Here is a 16466-nt window from a genome sequence, read left to right as displayed (position 1 = left end):
TCCATAAAACAGCATAGAACAGATGTGACCCTCCATTTTATAGAGGAGGAAATAAAGACTTGGAAGGTTTAAATAAGCTACCAAAAGTTTACATAGCCAACATGCGCCAGATCCAGGATTCAAACTATTTGCATGACTCCAAGGTGACCATATCTCTCTTATTAAAATATGCCTATTGTAATAATTCAAATTACCCAAATAAAATATGTTTATAAATATTTTAGAATGTTACGATTCTACTTTTAGGGTTCATTACAATTATTTAGTTTTTTCAGGCTCTCCAATATGATAGCACTACCAAAGAGAATGATGAAAGAAAAAAAAAACGGACCTTTTTGGGTGGGTTACCACACACTTTATTTAAAGAAAGGCAAACTTACAGTGGTAATATTTTAATGCTGAACTATGTGGGAGGGGGTTTCTATCCCCATATCCCTACCCCCATCATTCAAATGGCAGTCAGGTTTTCTACATGCACTGCTGTAGGAAGGGATGTCAGGGAGAGAATGAAACATTACATTCTTGGCTTTTTCATTGTGAAATCGATTTTTTGTAAATCCAGACAGAGATCATAGTCTTGAAAGTCATGGTTTTCAGTTGCAAGAGTCAGGCACTTAAAAGAGAAAGGGGTTTTTTGAAATTCTAGAGTTTGGTTTATGTATCAAGGGTCAAATCTTGGAGGGCTCAGAGCATATAATTTATACTGTGAAGTGGGGATGAACGCATGGTGAGGTAATGTCATCCACCCCCCAATGGAGAAGAGGGCTCTGCCACCTTGTGAAAGAGAGTGGCAGCACCCCCACCCCACCCCACATACACATGCTGGACTGTAGGAACAGCATGATGACTGAAAACCCAGAGAAGTCTGAAGGGGTTCCCAAGCAGAAGTGGGAAGACCAGAAGCCCTGTAGAGAACCTCTGCCAACAGTATGGTTCCTAAGCAGCAAAGAGGCAATGACTGAAGAAGGATTATTGGAAGACAGATCTCAAAGAAGCCCCACAGAATCCTGAGCATTTCAAAATGCTGTGGGAAAGTCCCCAGCCTCCCTGGAGAATGCACACAAGTGTCTGGGGAGCTGCTAGACCAGAAGAGGGGGTATAAGGACAGCACAGAGTGAGGAGAGCCCAACACCTGGGAGGTGGAGGAAGCACTGCCACCAGCAGAGGGGGGTGTGGAGTTAGACGGCAATGCCAGAGCCTGTGGGAAGAGGCCGACAAGGACAGAGGCGACCAGGGACCCATGTCAACCTCCCCACAGCATACCCCTGTGTATGCCATCTATGATACAAGGCCCCCTCCCACCCGGAACAAAGGAAAATCTGGATAGAGGGGAAAATACTGATTTGGTTAAATAATTACCACCCCTTCCCCACCAAGGGACTAAATGTTAAACTAGAAGTTAGTGAATTTTCATGAGCTGTCAAGAAGTTCAAGCTACCAAGTCAAGATAGATCTTAAAATCTTGGCTGAGTGTAGGTATAGATTAAAAGACTACTACTACTACTACTACTACTACTACTACTATTATTATTATTATTATTATTATTATTATTATTATTATTATTATTATTATTATTATTATTTTGTATACCTGAATTTGTGACAATGTAAGATTCATACTTGTAAGAAAGTGTGGACTTGACTTTTTTTTAATATTCAAATTACTCTTATGCACCCCATTTGTAATGTTATGAGTCACAAACCTGAAAGAAGCTCATGTCCATGGCGAAGGGAGAACTCGAACAGGTGGGCACCGGCTCCAACACTTGCAAGGAAGCGTGACGAGGCCTCCGCGGCGACCCGCGTTGCTTGTGAAGGCAGGAGCAGCGAGCTGACAGGCAGCTTATGCGCCACGTGAAACAGCTTTGTGAGCCACTCACGGCTCGTGAGGGGACAGGTGGGGAACCACTGGTGCACAGGAGGAAGCAATAAAAATGCATGTGTGTAAAAGAGAGTTGGAACAGCAAAAAAGACGAAATCAGCTACAGCGTCATTGAAACAGAAAAACGAAAGCACCAAGAAATAGATTCGGCGGATTCATGGGGGACCCTTGAAGGATATAAAAGTAAAAAGAACCCAGTTTTTTTTTTTAATTAAATATGAAAAGGAAAAGGAGAAGAAACCAACTGAGAAAACAGGGGGGGAATGGGGCATTCAGCAAAGAGGGCTAAAGATCATTCTATATGAAGTAACACTATTCAAAGTCTTAAGTGAAATTAAGACTTCCGGAAATTAAGCAGGGGTAAAAAGGGGAAAGGTATACAGTGGGCAGGAAAATAAACAAACCAAAAGTTCTCAGAAGAGAGGGTGCCTCACCATTAAATTATTTCCCCAAAAGAACACAATCATTATTTAATGTATCAGATAAGAGGCTAAGGGATTACTATCACAAGTCAGACGTACTAAATTGGCAGTTAAAATTGATTTACCATTTAGAAGAAAAGATTGATTAAATAACCAACTGAGATATAAATATTCTATGATTGTAAATAATGTGATTTTTTTAATGAAAAAATAGTGCTTTTCATAAATTAAAGCTAACCCGTCAACCATCTTGGTAGTCTATTATTCTTTCCATTGCAGACATGAGAGAAACAATGGTTAAATGCCTATCCTAGGCCCAAGTGAGGCAGTTACACACAGAGGTTTATTCCTCAGTTTCTATTTCATTGTCCTTAAGCCACAGTCTTACCTGCCTTTCAGCAATTAAAATACACACACACACACATAATAATGAAGAGAATGTGAAATGTGTGATAGTGACAGTGAGTGACATATAGAGCAGCAAAACAGAATGGAGAGTCCAGAAATATACCCACCTATAAACAGACTCAGTCTGTGGCAGGTGTCACCCAAAAGTCAGTGGGGAAAGGACAGACTTTTCAAGATGATGCTGGAAAAAATGGATACCCAAATTTAAAAAAAAAGAAGAAAGAAAGAAAAGAAAGAAATTGAATGCCTATTTCACCATTTCACCTCATATACAAAAATCAATTCCAGATTAGTTAAACACTTCAATGTAAAATGAAAACTTATAAAGCTTTCAGAAAATAATACAGAAGAATGACCCCATGACCATGAGAGGGCATATGGCAGAGACAGTGCTTTGGGTTCACCAAACCCCAATATCCTTTTCCTCGTGATCAATCTAAGAATACATTTTCTAGCCTCATTGGCATTTCTCAGGGACCACATACCTGGGATCCAGCCTACGGAGCGTAGGTAGAAGTGACTGATACACAGCACTTCCAGGCCTGACTCCTATAAAACTTCTGACGCGATCCTCATTCTCCTGCCCCATTATGCCTCTTCCCTCATCAGCTGGCCAAATGCAGGGAATCTGACGGAGGACTCCAAGGTTCTAGGAGGTGTGGGAGCACTAACTGGAAGGCGCTTGGTTCTCTGAATGACTGCATGGACCCGAGTTCCCCTCATGGCATCCTCTGATGTAAAGATCCCAAACAAATCAATAAGAAAAAACATACAACCCAAAGAAAAAAATGGGCAAACAGTTAAACAAAGGAAGATATCCAAATGACAAGTAAATAATTAAAAAGCCATGGACCTCTTTAGTAATCATGAATACATGAATTAAAAAGCATGACACATATACATCAGATGGACAAAAATGTAAAAGTCTAATAATTCCAAGCATTGGCAAAGATGGAGAGCAATGGGAAGTCTTGTATATTGCTGGTGGGAGTGTACATGGATACATCCTCTTTGTCAAATAGTCTGCCATCTGGTAAAAATGAAGATATCAATATATATTTATATATATTCAAGAGGAGTCCAGGTAAATGTTTACCAGGATATATACTCAAAAATGTGCATCCAGATAGAACCCAATTTTTGTTCATTGATAATAGAATGGATAAATAAATTTTGGAAATGATTTATAATTACATGCAAAAACATCAATAAGTCTTCCAAATGTAATATGAAATGAAAGAAACAAGCCACAAAACATAATACAGTATTATTTTATGTATATAAATTTCAAACTCAAGCAAAAATAAATTATATTGCTTAATGATACATAAATATATGGTAAAGAAATCATAACAAAAGTCAGGATAATGGTTACATCAAGAAGTGGCTAGTGATTATGCTAGTGTTTGTTCTATGAGGAGTTAAGTTATACCTGTGTGTTTCATGTACTTTTCAGTATATATATTGACAACAAAAACACAGGTAAAAGAAAAGTATGTATTATAGAGTTAAATAATAATTTATCAAGTGACCAAGTTAAATTTATGAATTATAAAACAACTTTGGGGAAGTAAAGGACTATAAATTACCATTAAATGAAGAGAAGAAATTCAATATCAAAGTAAAGAAGAGCCATTACAGAAAAAGAAACAATTATAATGTACTAAATATCCCTCAGAAGCAGAGGGATGATTTTTTTAAAATTTACAATGAATTAACAGCTAATTCTTTGGGTTTGGTCCTAAATGGCAATAATTCTCTTTGGTCCCTCTTCAAAATTGCAACTCTTACAGATTTCTTTTAGAGGCAAAATACACACCACATAAATCAAGTCAAAGAACAAAACTTCTGTGGAGAAGAGACATTCAAGCTGTGACCTGAAGAATAAATAAGCAGAAATCAGCCCTAGTGAAGAGTGTTCCAGGCAGAGGAAAGAGCAAATGACAAGGTCCAGAGGCACAAAAGGACCTGCTACATTCTAGGAATTGAACGGAGGCTGGGTTGGCAGAAATATAAAGATAGCTTTTACAGAGGGAAGGCTACCTGCACAGCAAGTGCGGGAGAAAATCAATTCCAGAAATTTGGGTTTCTCTAAAATATTACTCTATTCCATCGACTCAAACCACCCCACCCCACCCACAAATACACACACACACAGTTTTGAGGTGAACGGGACAGTTTCATTCATAGGGGAAAAGTGCAGAGGCAGATACTAAATGTAATTCCATAGCAATTTTCCATCTCTGATTTCTACATTTCTATAAACCTCATAAAGAATAAACCTGCACTGAAGAGAAGGGAGGGATTAGAACAAGCCAAAAGACACAACAGGTCCTTTTGCTTGACTCTTAAGTTAATGCTGAACACCTATACAAACTATCAGAGGGACTCAGTGTTCCCAGAGATACTAATTCTAGGACTTCTGGGAGGGTGAGAGGGTTCAGTATGAAGTTAAACTTCTCCTTTCCCACTGCAGTATATGTAGGCTTTCAAACAAAACCTTTAGGATTTAAGGTAGTGCATTTCCAAATGGAAGCAGACAGATTTTTGAGGCGTGATCTACTTACCCTCCTTATTGCAAGAAAATGGCTGACTCTTTCTACTTACCTAAGTTAATAAATTTTATTCTTGTTGACAGGAAGAATAATAGCTTTGAAGTAAATAGTCACCCTATGCTTTAAAAGTCCACTCTGTTTCTCTGCTTCATTTTTATACACAATACAGATGGACATGTAAAAGGATAGATATATACCTGGTACTTTAAGAGAAATTATACATTTTCTGGTACCAGAGCACACAGATGGTCCATTTACCACTTCAGGGGACGTGCTGTTTTTGAAGCAATAAAAGTTCCTTTTTCTCACTTTTTTTTTTTTTTTTTTTGCTTCCTATTCTCTTTCATAATATTCACTAATACTATGAAATTCTCCAGACATTTGGGAACCCATTAAAAGTGGAGAAAATTTCTGTTCTCTATATAATGTGGATCTAATATTTGTTTTTAAACCAAACAGGTGGTTGGCAAAGGAGCGGAGGGATTTACACTTCTGCGGTAACATGGCCTTCAGTTCAAAGGCAGCACACCAAGGTCAAATCCCTTCCACCAGGCACAAGTGCATGCAAGGAACTCAAGGCCTGTTGGTTTGTTTATTGTTTAGTTAGTTAACGTGACAACTTTAACTAGTTTCCTTTGCTTGGGCCCCAAAAATCCTATGGTAATTAGGAAGGGATAAAGAATTCCAGAGGCTCCTAGATGGCAGGGGACACACTCATTCTCATGAACAATTTTGTAAAAACCCTTTGCAAAGAAGTAGTTTAAATTACCTCTTCAGAGTCCCAGATAGTCTTTCAAATCGGTAAATAAATAAAACATTTAACAATTCTTCAATATCTGCCTTCATAGACCAAGAAGCTGATAATAAAAGAGTATAAAGAGAGTTGCAAACAGGGATTAGAGGGGAGTAAGTTGCACCAGGGACAATGTCATGAGGTCAGGGCAATTTTTATCTTTTCTTATTTTCATTAGTATTTGTTTGATAAATGAACAATTTGATAAATTTACAGTTGAAAATGGTAAATTTGTTATTAAAGGAATTGAGATTGCATAAGTAGCTGGGAATAATGAACAAAGTGGAAAGATTAATGAAACATCTTACCAAAATAGAATTCAGGATTTTCCTCACTGGTTCACTGCTAAAATCCATCCATCTCTCCTTTCCATTGTTGCTGAAACAAAGAAAACAAAGGAAAGGACAATGAAAAGAGGAAGATGTGGATGGTTAATTGCTTGAATTCATTGACTGGCTGATCTAGTCAAGCGGAGTGAACTACGTTGATGGTAACTGCCTAAAAACAATTTTCTCATCATAGTCCAACATAAATTCCACTGTGGATGGCAATTTTATGATCCTTTAAGCGCAATCATACAAACATTTGTCAATACAATACTTAGAGATCATTAATCCCTAGATGCTACCAAAGCAGCTTTAGGTCAGAAGTGTTTCCCTCTCATTCCTCTGTAGTCCTTTTACGTATATTGACCCTTTGCTAACATTTTACTTCATTTCGACATATCAACTTGTAAATATATTTATTTGTATGAAAGCACTTTGTTTCTTGGATTGTCCAGGGACCACAGAACAGCATCCCAACAAAAGAAACAAATCCAAGATGAAAATTAACCAAAATGACATAACAAATTTCTAACAATGCCCTGTAACAAACAAACAACATTTTTTTGGACTTTTTATTCAGCAGCCATTCAAAGGCCAAGGGAGCTGGAAACAAGAGATTCCATCTACTTCGGTTTACAAAGCTCTCTGCTGGAGCTTCCCCCTTTCTCTTGCCAGTCCAGGAAAGCACGGGTTTGGACCAGGACTGATCCTGAGTGCACAAAGGGGATGAACAAGGTATGCAATGTCTACAATTAAGAAATAGTAGTCACCGAATTAAGGCAAGAAGTTTTCCTTCCTCAGCAGAGCCCTCAGATTTTATTAAAACTATCCTTTCTGACCTATGGCAAAGTCCATCACTTGATCATGACATATAAAAGTCCAAACAGGTAAAGCCTAACTGCGCTGTCCAAAACAATAGCCACCAGCCACATGTGAGCTATTAAAATAAAATTTAAAATCCAGTTCCTTGGTCATATTCATGACACCTCAAGTGTTCAATACCCACACATAGCTCATGGGCACAGTATTGGACAGCACAGAAGATCAGTTCCATCATTTCAGAAAGTTCTACTGGATAGCGCTACAGAGCCTTTGTAGAACGTTCTGCTCCTTACTTGGAGAGAGAAAATGAGACATCAATAAAAACCTGCTGGATTAAAAAAAAAAAAAATGTGCATTTGATTCTCTGCAGTTCTTACAAGCTTTCAGTACCCATCCCCAACCCAGAAATTGTTGTGTTAATGTTTTCCCTTTTCTTTCACTTTCATTTCAAGTTTGTCTACTCAGACTTCCCAATCCCATTTCTTTGAGCTTTGCATCTTAAACATTTTACCACTTTCCCTGAGCCAGGTTCCGGTCTGCCTCCCAGCTTTACCTCCTCTTTCTATCAAATCAGTCTGGTGCTTGTTATATTTTCTCATTAATACAACACATTTTTACATTTTGAAAGGTTCTTCCCCTCAAACTCAGTACACTTGTATCCAGAGGTAGAAGAAGGAAACAGGCACTTAATATGATTCATTAAACCATCCCAAATCAAACATTTTGCAGAGTTCTCTCCTTCCCCCACCACATCTACCCCTAAATAATAAGTGAATACTTAGCTGTAATATTGCTGTATTTCAGCCTTATAAAAGATAAATTTATGATTACTTGAAAGTCAAACTTTCCCCATAAGTGTCATGACCTTGACATGAAGAAAATGTTATAACTAAATTTCAGATTGTATTCTTTCAGGTAAGAGTTTCCCTTATCCAAATATACCTTTTGAAGCCAGTAGAAAGGACTTGCTGATAAACGTTTCAACACCATGCTTTATTAAAACAAATTATTTCTATTGTTTACTATGTGGTTAGACCCTGATGAAAAGCAGATCTTCACCAGTGCATTTCTGTGCAAATTCCTTACCTTTCTGTTTAGAAAAGAAAGTGAAGACCTCTCAGGGCGGTTTGTCACCGTGTCCTGGTAGCCAACAATGCATGCTGTCAACTGCTTAAGGTTTCACTTCCTAATTAATTTTCCTGGAAGCGTAACAACTATCTGAAGACACAAAGCTCCTCCATTCAAGCATCCCTCACTCCACCCTGACCAGCCACAGTGGGATGATGAGGACACTGAACAACAAAGTCCTCAAGTCAGGTAGAGACCATCCAGCACACAAAGAGAGTAACCTGAGAAGGCTTTCTGCAGGACAAATTAGTTCTCTACTTCACTTAGAACCTTTCTAAAGGATTACAACAGTAAGGCAGTCCTGCCCTAAAACTGCACGAATGTTGAAGTTGTTCTCAAACATACTTATTCCCTTCGTTCCCAAGGTGAGATTTATTTTCACTTAATCGCTGATGATATTTTCCATCCCTTGGCTGAGGGATTCCATATCACATATGCATGCAATATCTCAATGTATTTGTAATGGTGAACTTTAAATAGAGTCATTATTATTAAAAGAAACCAGAATTTTCTTTTAAGTCCTTGTTTGATTTAGGCATTTGTAACAAAATCCATCTCACTAAAGAATTAAATAACGTCTCAAGTATCCTACAATTATTGTGCTACTGTCCATTTTAATTGAGGGAAATCCTTTTGGCAAAATTTTGGATGTGTTTGTAAAAAGGGAATTATTGCAGTAATTTTACATACTTTCTCATAGATGAAGGGATTGCTTTGCCCATTCTACAGGAAAAGGAAATAAAGAGCAGGAAAGTTAAGTCACTGACCTCAGGTTGCACCATCATCGGCAAAACCAATTATTTCCACAACTCCCACTTTTCCAGAAAACATAAATTCAGTCACCAGGAGCTCTAGATTTTTCTAGATCATTTTCAGGAAACATTATTAAGCAGCTATCTCAGGATATATTTCCAATTTCACGGTATCCCCAACTGGCCTGGTTCCTCCAGTGAAGGTACCTGATTACTGATGTGTTACCATGGACACTTTATGGCCTTAAGATTGTAACTGTGTAACCAAATAAACCCCCTTTTATAAAAGCCGATCCATCTCTGGTGGCGTGCATTCCAGCAGCATTAGCAAACTAGAACAGGTAACTTCACTGAAGAATGGCCAATGGCATCTGGAAAACCTCTGTTAACTCCGAAGGCACGTGGCTGGCATCTGCTCCAGAGTTCTGATTTCAAAATCGCTTTCTCCCAGGACATTCCTCCCTAGGCTTCAGTGCCTCAAAAATGTCCCTCTTAGTTGCTCTTGGGGCATTTGTCCTCTCTTAACTTCTCTGGAGCAAAGTCTGCTTTCAAAGCCCATCTCCAAGATGTCTCTATAAGCTGAAGTTCCTCTCTCAGCTCCTGTGTGTTCTTCAAAGTGTCCCTCTTGGATGTGGCAAGCTCCCTCCTTCTGTCTGAGCTTATATAGTGCTCCAGTAAACTAATCAAAGCCCATGCTGAATGGGCATGGCCACACTCCATGGAAATTATTCCAATCAGAGTCATCACCCACAGTTGGGTGGGTCACACCTCCATGGAAACTCAAAGAATTACAATCTAGTCAACACTGATAGGTCTGCCCACACAAGATTACATCAAAGATAATGGCGTTTGGGGGGACATAATACATTCAAACTGGCATACTTGGTTTCAGGGAAAAGCCCACTGAAATCTAGCAGAGATTGCTTCCATCCTATGAGTCCAGTGTAGGGAAAGAAGGCTCGTCTTGGTAAAGATCCTAGGGGCCAGTGGCTGGGATTAGCACAGAGACCTGTTCTGGGGCGAAAGGTCTTTTTTGTCAGTTACTCATCTATCAAGTAGAGAATATATGGGCAAACGTTAAATTAGGTCACTCAGAAAACCAAGGAGGAGATTCTGATATTCAGATCCAATGCACACAATGCCGTTCCTTAAAATACATTTAGAAAGCCTGGTTGGGTCTAAGTGCTGCCTGGTTGCTGTTCAGAACATAGCAACCCTTTGTACAGTGGGAGAAGCAGTGACACCGACAACTTGTAATCCTCATGAAGGCAACCTGGTCTCTAGCCAGGTCAGCTTAAATTGACTGTGACCATCAAAAAAAGGACTTTCAAAGATTGTCAAGAACAAACCAGTCTTGTTCCATGTGAGAATCTGAACAATTATTTATCTAAACATTCTCTTGCTGAATAGTGGCACTGCTTTCTTACTTGAAGTACTGCCTATCTAAATATATAAGAAAACAGCAAATCCCTTCTGAGCCACTTTTCATTCCAATCTATGCACACTGCCAAAATGTAAAGAGATAACTATGTGTAAAATTATTGCTCAGAGCCTTTCCTAACCAAAAGGCAAAGGGAAAGGATGATGAAAGAATTTAAATTGTGTGACTGATTAAATGATGGCAAAAATAAAATTTGACTTCCAATGCCAAGTAAGTGCAAACGCTATCTTCCCCAATGAAAGTGTGGCATCAACGATAAGCTTCACACTTGGATGTTATTTTCAGCAGGTCTTCTGCCGGTAAAGGAAGTAATTAGGAGTAAGAGAAGTTCACCGCTGCTCTATGAGGGCTGCAGGGAGAGAGAGGCAGCAACCCAAGAGGCCTTTTGCAGGTTACGGTGAGATGTGATGGACCTGGGTAACAGAGACCAGGGACAGAATAGCTTGGTAAATGGGAGCACGTGCCAGGGCACAGGTGAGGTGAGGCAAAGGACCTGGGCATGAGGACACCCTGAGCACATGCAGAGGAAGCGGAACCCCCAAGCACAAAGATAAGGCTGAATTTGAAGCTGATGAGCTGATCTGATATAATAGAACATGGAAGGCATCAGGCACCAGCTAATTTTACTGGAAAGGTTTGCTGCTGGGTCAGTGGGCTTCTATGATCTCAATTTAGTACTCAAACTCTTGCCACGGGAAACCAACTAATAAATGACAATCGATTACCCAATTAGAAACTAATAGCTAATGGTACAAAGTTCTCGGCTACCAAATGGAAGACAGAAAAGAGTTAGGATCAAAATAGTGGCTTCTGAGGTTAATAAAATATTTTATTCACTAGTACACACTGCTGAACTACATAACATCTTTTACTTTTTTATTTCCCAGAGCAACATAGATATGTATCAGCTCAAATAAAGTAACATCTGCCTCTCCACTTACTTAGGAGCAAGAAGCTTACTCAAAAATCATGATCGAGAAAAAAAAGGCAAAGGTGTCAGGAAATGTGCTTTAGAATTTTTCAACATATGAATACCTGCCCTTCACTAAAATTTCTTTTTATAAAAAGCATTCTGGAGATGGCGGGTTAGCATTGCAGCTCTGTTGAAGGCGTGGCCTCCGCTTCCGAGCTCCCCGGCGACCACCCGGTAAGAACTGCCCCCACATCGGGAATAACACACCGGAGACTTTTGGGGGGAAACTGGGTTGACGGCCGACGGCGCGCAGCTGAGAAATCTTGGGAAAGACCTTGGAGAAGATCTTAGAAAACATTTTGGCCACAAATCTAATGGAGAAGACTAAGTTGCTAGATTGCCTTTGAGGTTATTTTAAGTTTTGAGTTGTACACCACTTCATTGTTTTACTTCACTGTGGGACAACCTCTCTAGCAATGATTACTTCAGAGTTACCAGTGTTAGAGGATTCGACTAATGAAACCACTGCCCATTCAGATGCTGGCAGCGAACTCGAAGAAATAAGAGTTAAGGAAAAAGAAAAAGGGGTCATCCTGGCCGGCCTCCAGATGCACTGAAAACAGACCATCAGTTCTCTGCTATTCCTGCTGAAAATGCATAACCCAGTTCTAACCATGGGAAAACATCAGACAAAACCAAATTAAGGAACATTCTACAAAGTAATAACTTGCCTATATTCTGCAAAGATATCAAGATCATGAAAAACAATGAAAGATTGAGATATTGTTCCAGATTGAAGGAGAGTAAAGAGAGACGACAGCTAAATACGTGTGATCCTAGATTGGTTTATTTTGCTATAAAAGACATTTCAACAATTGGTGGCATTTTCTTGGGGTTTGTGGATTAAATGACAGGATTGTATTAATGTTAACTTCCTGATTTTGATGGTTGTACATATTTAAGTGGGAAAGTGAGTTTTGGTGCATCATATATGCATCTTATTCTCAAATGGTTCAGCAGAATATGTGTATATTTATGTATGATGTATATAGATTCATAAATATATAGATACATAGATATAAATGTGTATAAAGAGAGAGAATGATAAGCAAATGTGGAAAAGGTTAAAAACTGGAGAATATCAGTGAAGCATGTATAGCAGCTCTTATGGTACTCTTGCAGCTTTTACCTAAGTTTGAATATATTTTAAAATGGAAAGTTAAAAACAAGATTGTAGAATTACTTGTGAATAAAGTCTCTATAATGCAAAAAAAAAAAAAAAAAAAAAAAAAAAAAAAAAAAAAAAAAAGCATTCTGGGTGATGAAATGGCACTGGTGACCCCGAAATGTTCAAGAGAAACTACACCAGATTCTATGCAGTTGAACAACAGCATGGAAGTAGTGTTAATGGAGAGAGAAATGATAGAAGAATAGAAAGAAGACAGAATACATAATGACTTCTAAGGTCAAATACAGGTGGAGAAAATGTAAACATGTTATCAGTCACTGCTACTTCAGGGGTTCTGCTAAAAATCACTTTGTAACTATTGTATTTTAAAAATCAGAAACAGTCTAATACCCTCCGCCAAAAGGTTTACCAATTTTAGTAAAAACTGATCAAACTTTATTGTATTTGCAAATATAATATATCTCTGCCTTGCTAGGTGCCATGCTCTACAAGGTCAAGTTCCTCATTTGTTTTATTCACCACTGTATTTCTGGACTCTGGAACTTTGTCTGATGCTGTAGATACTAAATAAATATTTTTGGAAGCAAAGAAGGAAGAAAGGAAAGAAGAAAGGAAGCAGATGAAGTAAGGTAGGAGATGAAGGAATGACATGTAATTTTAAGGAATAATCAAGGTACTTAATGTCTAAATAGTATAATTCCATCTAAATAAAATTATTTGTAAATAATTAGTGAGAGCTTCAATAATTGATGTCCTTAGGATTATAATCATACACACAGGAACACAACTTAGATAATGGGATGTAAAATGCATCTTAAAACTTTTTGAGAAATAAGAGTCCAAGGGGGATGCTAATTTACCATGGTCAATATTCTAAGTATGCCAGGATGAATGAATCAACAGAATGAATTAACTGAAATGATGTGAAATTCAGTAAAGATAAATAGACTATTTTTGTGTCACCCATAAGGTACTACTACCTTCTTGCATTTCTGGAGAGTTTTGGTAAAAGAGTAAATTGATATTAAGAAAACAATAATCCCTGGTGAAATAATACCTAAAGCATCAAGTGTAGGGCAATTTAGGGTAAAATCATACTATTCAAGAGACTTGGGGATTTAGTCCTAATAACTCTAAAAACTATCTGCATGGCTTTGTTACAATTGTCTTAACTGGGTTGCTGTTTACTCGACTTACGAAGTAAAAGTAGTGCATCAGATTATTTCGGAAGCTATTTTAAGTTATAAATGCCTTTAATTATAGAATTGCTTTATATTTTAGTGTGGGTGCCAGAAAAAAGTGACAATAAATAGTGTGTCATCTTAATATACACTTTTGTGGTCATTAAGTCTCTGTGGCTGCTAAGGGAAGGTGCAAAATTCAGGATTGAAAACATAAAGCAGTTAAACAAGGTTTTAGCAATGTTTTTAAACTCTCAGCTCTAAGTAAATGGGATCACTTTGATTTTTTTTTTTGCATATGATTTAAGTAATTGCATTTTTCTGCTTGAAAAACTACCCATTTGAATCAGAAGTGTTAGGCTTGGACAATGGAATTATGTATCTACATGTGGCCCCAGAAAGCAAAAACCCCCAGGCCAGATGGCCCATGGATGCAGGCTGTCCACCATGGTCCTCACTTGCCAAATAGAAGACTTGCCTCAAGTCCCTCCTAAAGTAAGTGGCAGAGTTAGATTTAGAACCTAGATCTCCATTGCTCAGTTCCTGTATCATTTTGAGTCCTGTAAATAGCCACAAGATAAAATTGGAGCACAAAGATGTAAAAAATTAGCATGGAAATAAATGGTGGTAAAAGTTACACAGTAATGTCAATGCATTCAATGACAAAGAACTGTCCAGTTAAAATGTTAAAAAATAAGATCAAAAATTATATAAATATTACATTATAATTTTTACAGAATTATACTTTATCTTTACATCTTATATTGTACCTTAGTAAACACTAAAATATCAGAAAAAAAAAAAAAAGAAGACATTCTAGTGTGAACTGGGGTACAGACACAGTGCCCCAGGAGTTCCAAGAGAAGGAAAAGCAGAGATCAGGGAGGCTTCTTGGAAGAGGGGGCATGTCAGGAATTGAGCTTTTTCCTTGATGAGTGAAAGGCAGAGAAGAGAAAATCCATCCATGCAGAGGTAATACTTATTCCATGGGGCAGGGTGCGAGCTTGATGGAAGGGAGAATGGAGGACACAACAACGGGACGTTGATCCAGGGAACAGGGTATTGCTAGTGGTACTTGGATGAACATCTTTAAACTCTGATAGGTATGTATTTATTTGTATTTATTCTAATGGACATTGCAAAAATAAGACTTGCTCGTTGGACCCATAATTTCACAGATTCAACTGCCTTCCTTTCAAAATAAAATTCAAGTAAAAAAATTAGCATACAATATTTATAAAGCATTTAAATAAATGTGATTTCCTAATGGCTTAGCAAAATATAAGTAAAAATTTCTAAAAAGAAAAGATCTAAAGTTACATCCAGATGGCATCAATTTATTCCCACTCCAGTCTCCATGATAGAAAAATGTGGAAGTCAGGGTGAGGAGCTCCGTTTTCTCAAAAATTATCTGGAAAGGAATTGTACACCATCTCCAACTCTCTAACATTGTTACTTCAGTAAGGACTACTTCTTTTTTGGGGGTCAACATTGTTCTTTGCATTTTGGGTGAGCTCATGGGTCTTGTCCTCCTGCATTCACAGGTACATGGGTGTACAAACAGACCACTGTCCTCCAAAGCCCTAGACTGACAAATCAAACAGTTATCTGGGGAATTTTATCTGGCAGGGTTTCCCGTGAACATCTATCTCCTAGACTCGCCCCACACCCTTTGCAGCTTGGGATCAAATGAATAATCCTGAATTAAATGATCTTCTCATAGCTTCTACCTAACATTCCACACAGTCCAGGTTCCTTTGCAATTTGACTTAAATTTCCTGCAAATCAGCCGAAATTCAATCTTGGTTTGTGAACCTCGGCAATGGATTCTGCAGGTCTGCTCCAGGCTCGCCCCAGCTGGCAGCACGCACTCTCTCCCCGCTCTGTGTGTTTGTGTTGCTGGGCCTCCCCAAGCCCAGGGTGACGTCTACTTTCCCAAAGCTCCGGTCCACGGTTCCCTAATGGTCACACCACATCCCAGAAGGAAAATAAAATCCTGGGGCCAGACTAAATGTGAAAATTTCCAGTTTAGTCTCGGGCTCCCTCCCTCGCTGGCCCCCCAGGCAGCACTCTTGCACACAGTCCCACCATCCTTTGATGCACATGTCCTAAGCTCTCCTCTGGCCACTCTCCCATTTGCCGTGTCTCAAATCACAATGGGCTGAGAGAGCTGTACAGTGTCTTACTCCTGTTGCATCATTTAGGGATTCTTGAAGTAAGTTAGAATGATGTCCTATATGGTGTCTCTCCATGCATGAAAATTCTAATCAGGGAAATTTCAAAGCCTAAAACTGACTATCTTTTCAGAAATTAACCTGCTATCACCTCAATTTAACAGGTATATTTAAAGTGATTGCAAATGTAATTTTGTAATTGCATTAAATCCCAATGTGACTTTTTAAATGTAATGATTCTAAAATCCATGGAAAGCTAAGCAGGTGAAGACAGCAAAATAGGGGAGGAAAGATGCAGTGATAAATTAAGCATCTAAAAGCTGTAACAGTTATAATAGTTAAGCATGTTTGTCCTAATAAAGTACTCAACAGATGGACCACAAAACTTTTTAAAAAGCACCCCCTCCAAAAGATCCAAGCATACATAGAATTTAATAAATGTTACAGGTGAAATTTCAAACTGGAACATTTTTTTATTCT

The 16466-nt window shown here is 38.4% G+C and overlaps 1 long non-coding RNA gene across 1 annotated transcript; it reads right to left on the bottom strand.

Annotated features, from left to right (window-relative positions):
• Window positions 1-2840: 2840 nt before the first annotated feature.
• Window positions 2841-6397, bottom strand: LOC119509488. The gene is made up of 3 exons (XR_005211719.1): window positions 6369-6397; window positions 3198-3443; window positions 2841-2893 (listed from the first exon to the last, which is right to left on the bottom strand). It is a non-coding gene; the product is annotated as an uncharacterized LOC119509488 (long non-coding RNA).
• Window positions 6398-16466: the final 10069 nt, after the last annotated feature.

Source organism: Choloepus didactylus, chromosome 14 (genome assembly GCF_015220235.1).
Source record: "Choloepus didactylus isolate mChoDid1 chromosome 14, mChoDid1.pri, whole genome shotgun sequence".
NCBI lineage: Eukaryota > Metazoa > Chordata > Mammalia > Pilosa > Megalonychidae > Choloepus > Choloepus didactylus.
This window is presented reverse-complemented; position numbering and strand designations above follow the sequence as displayed.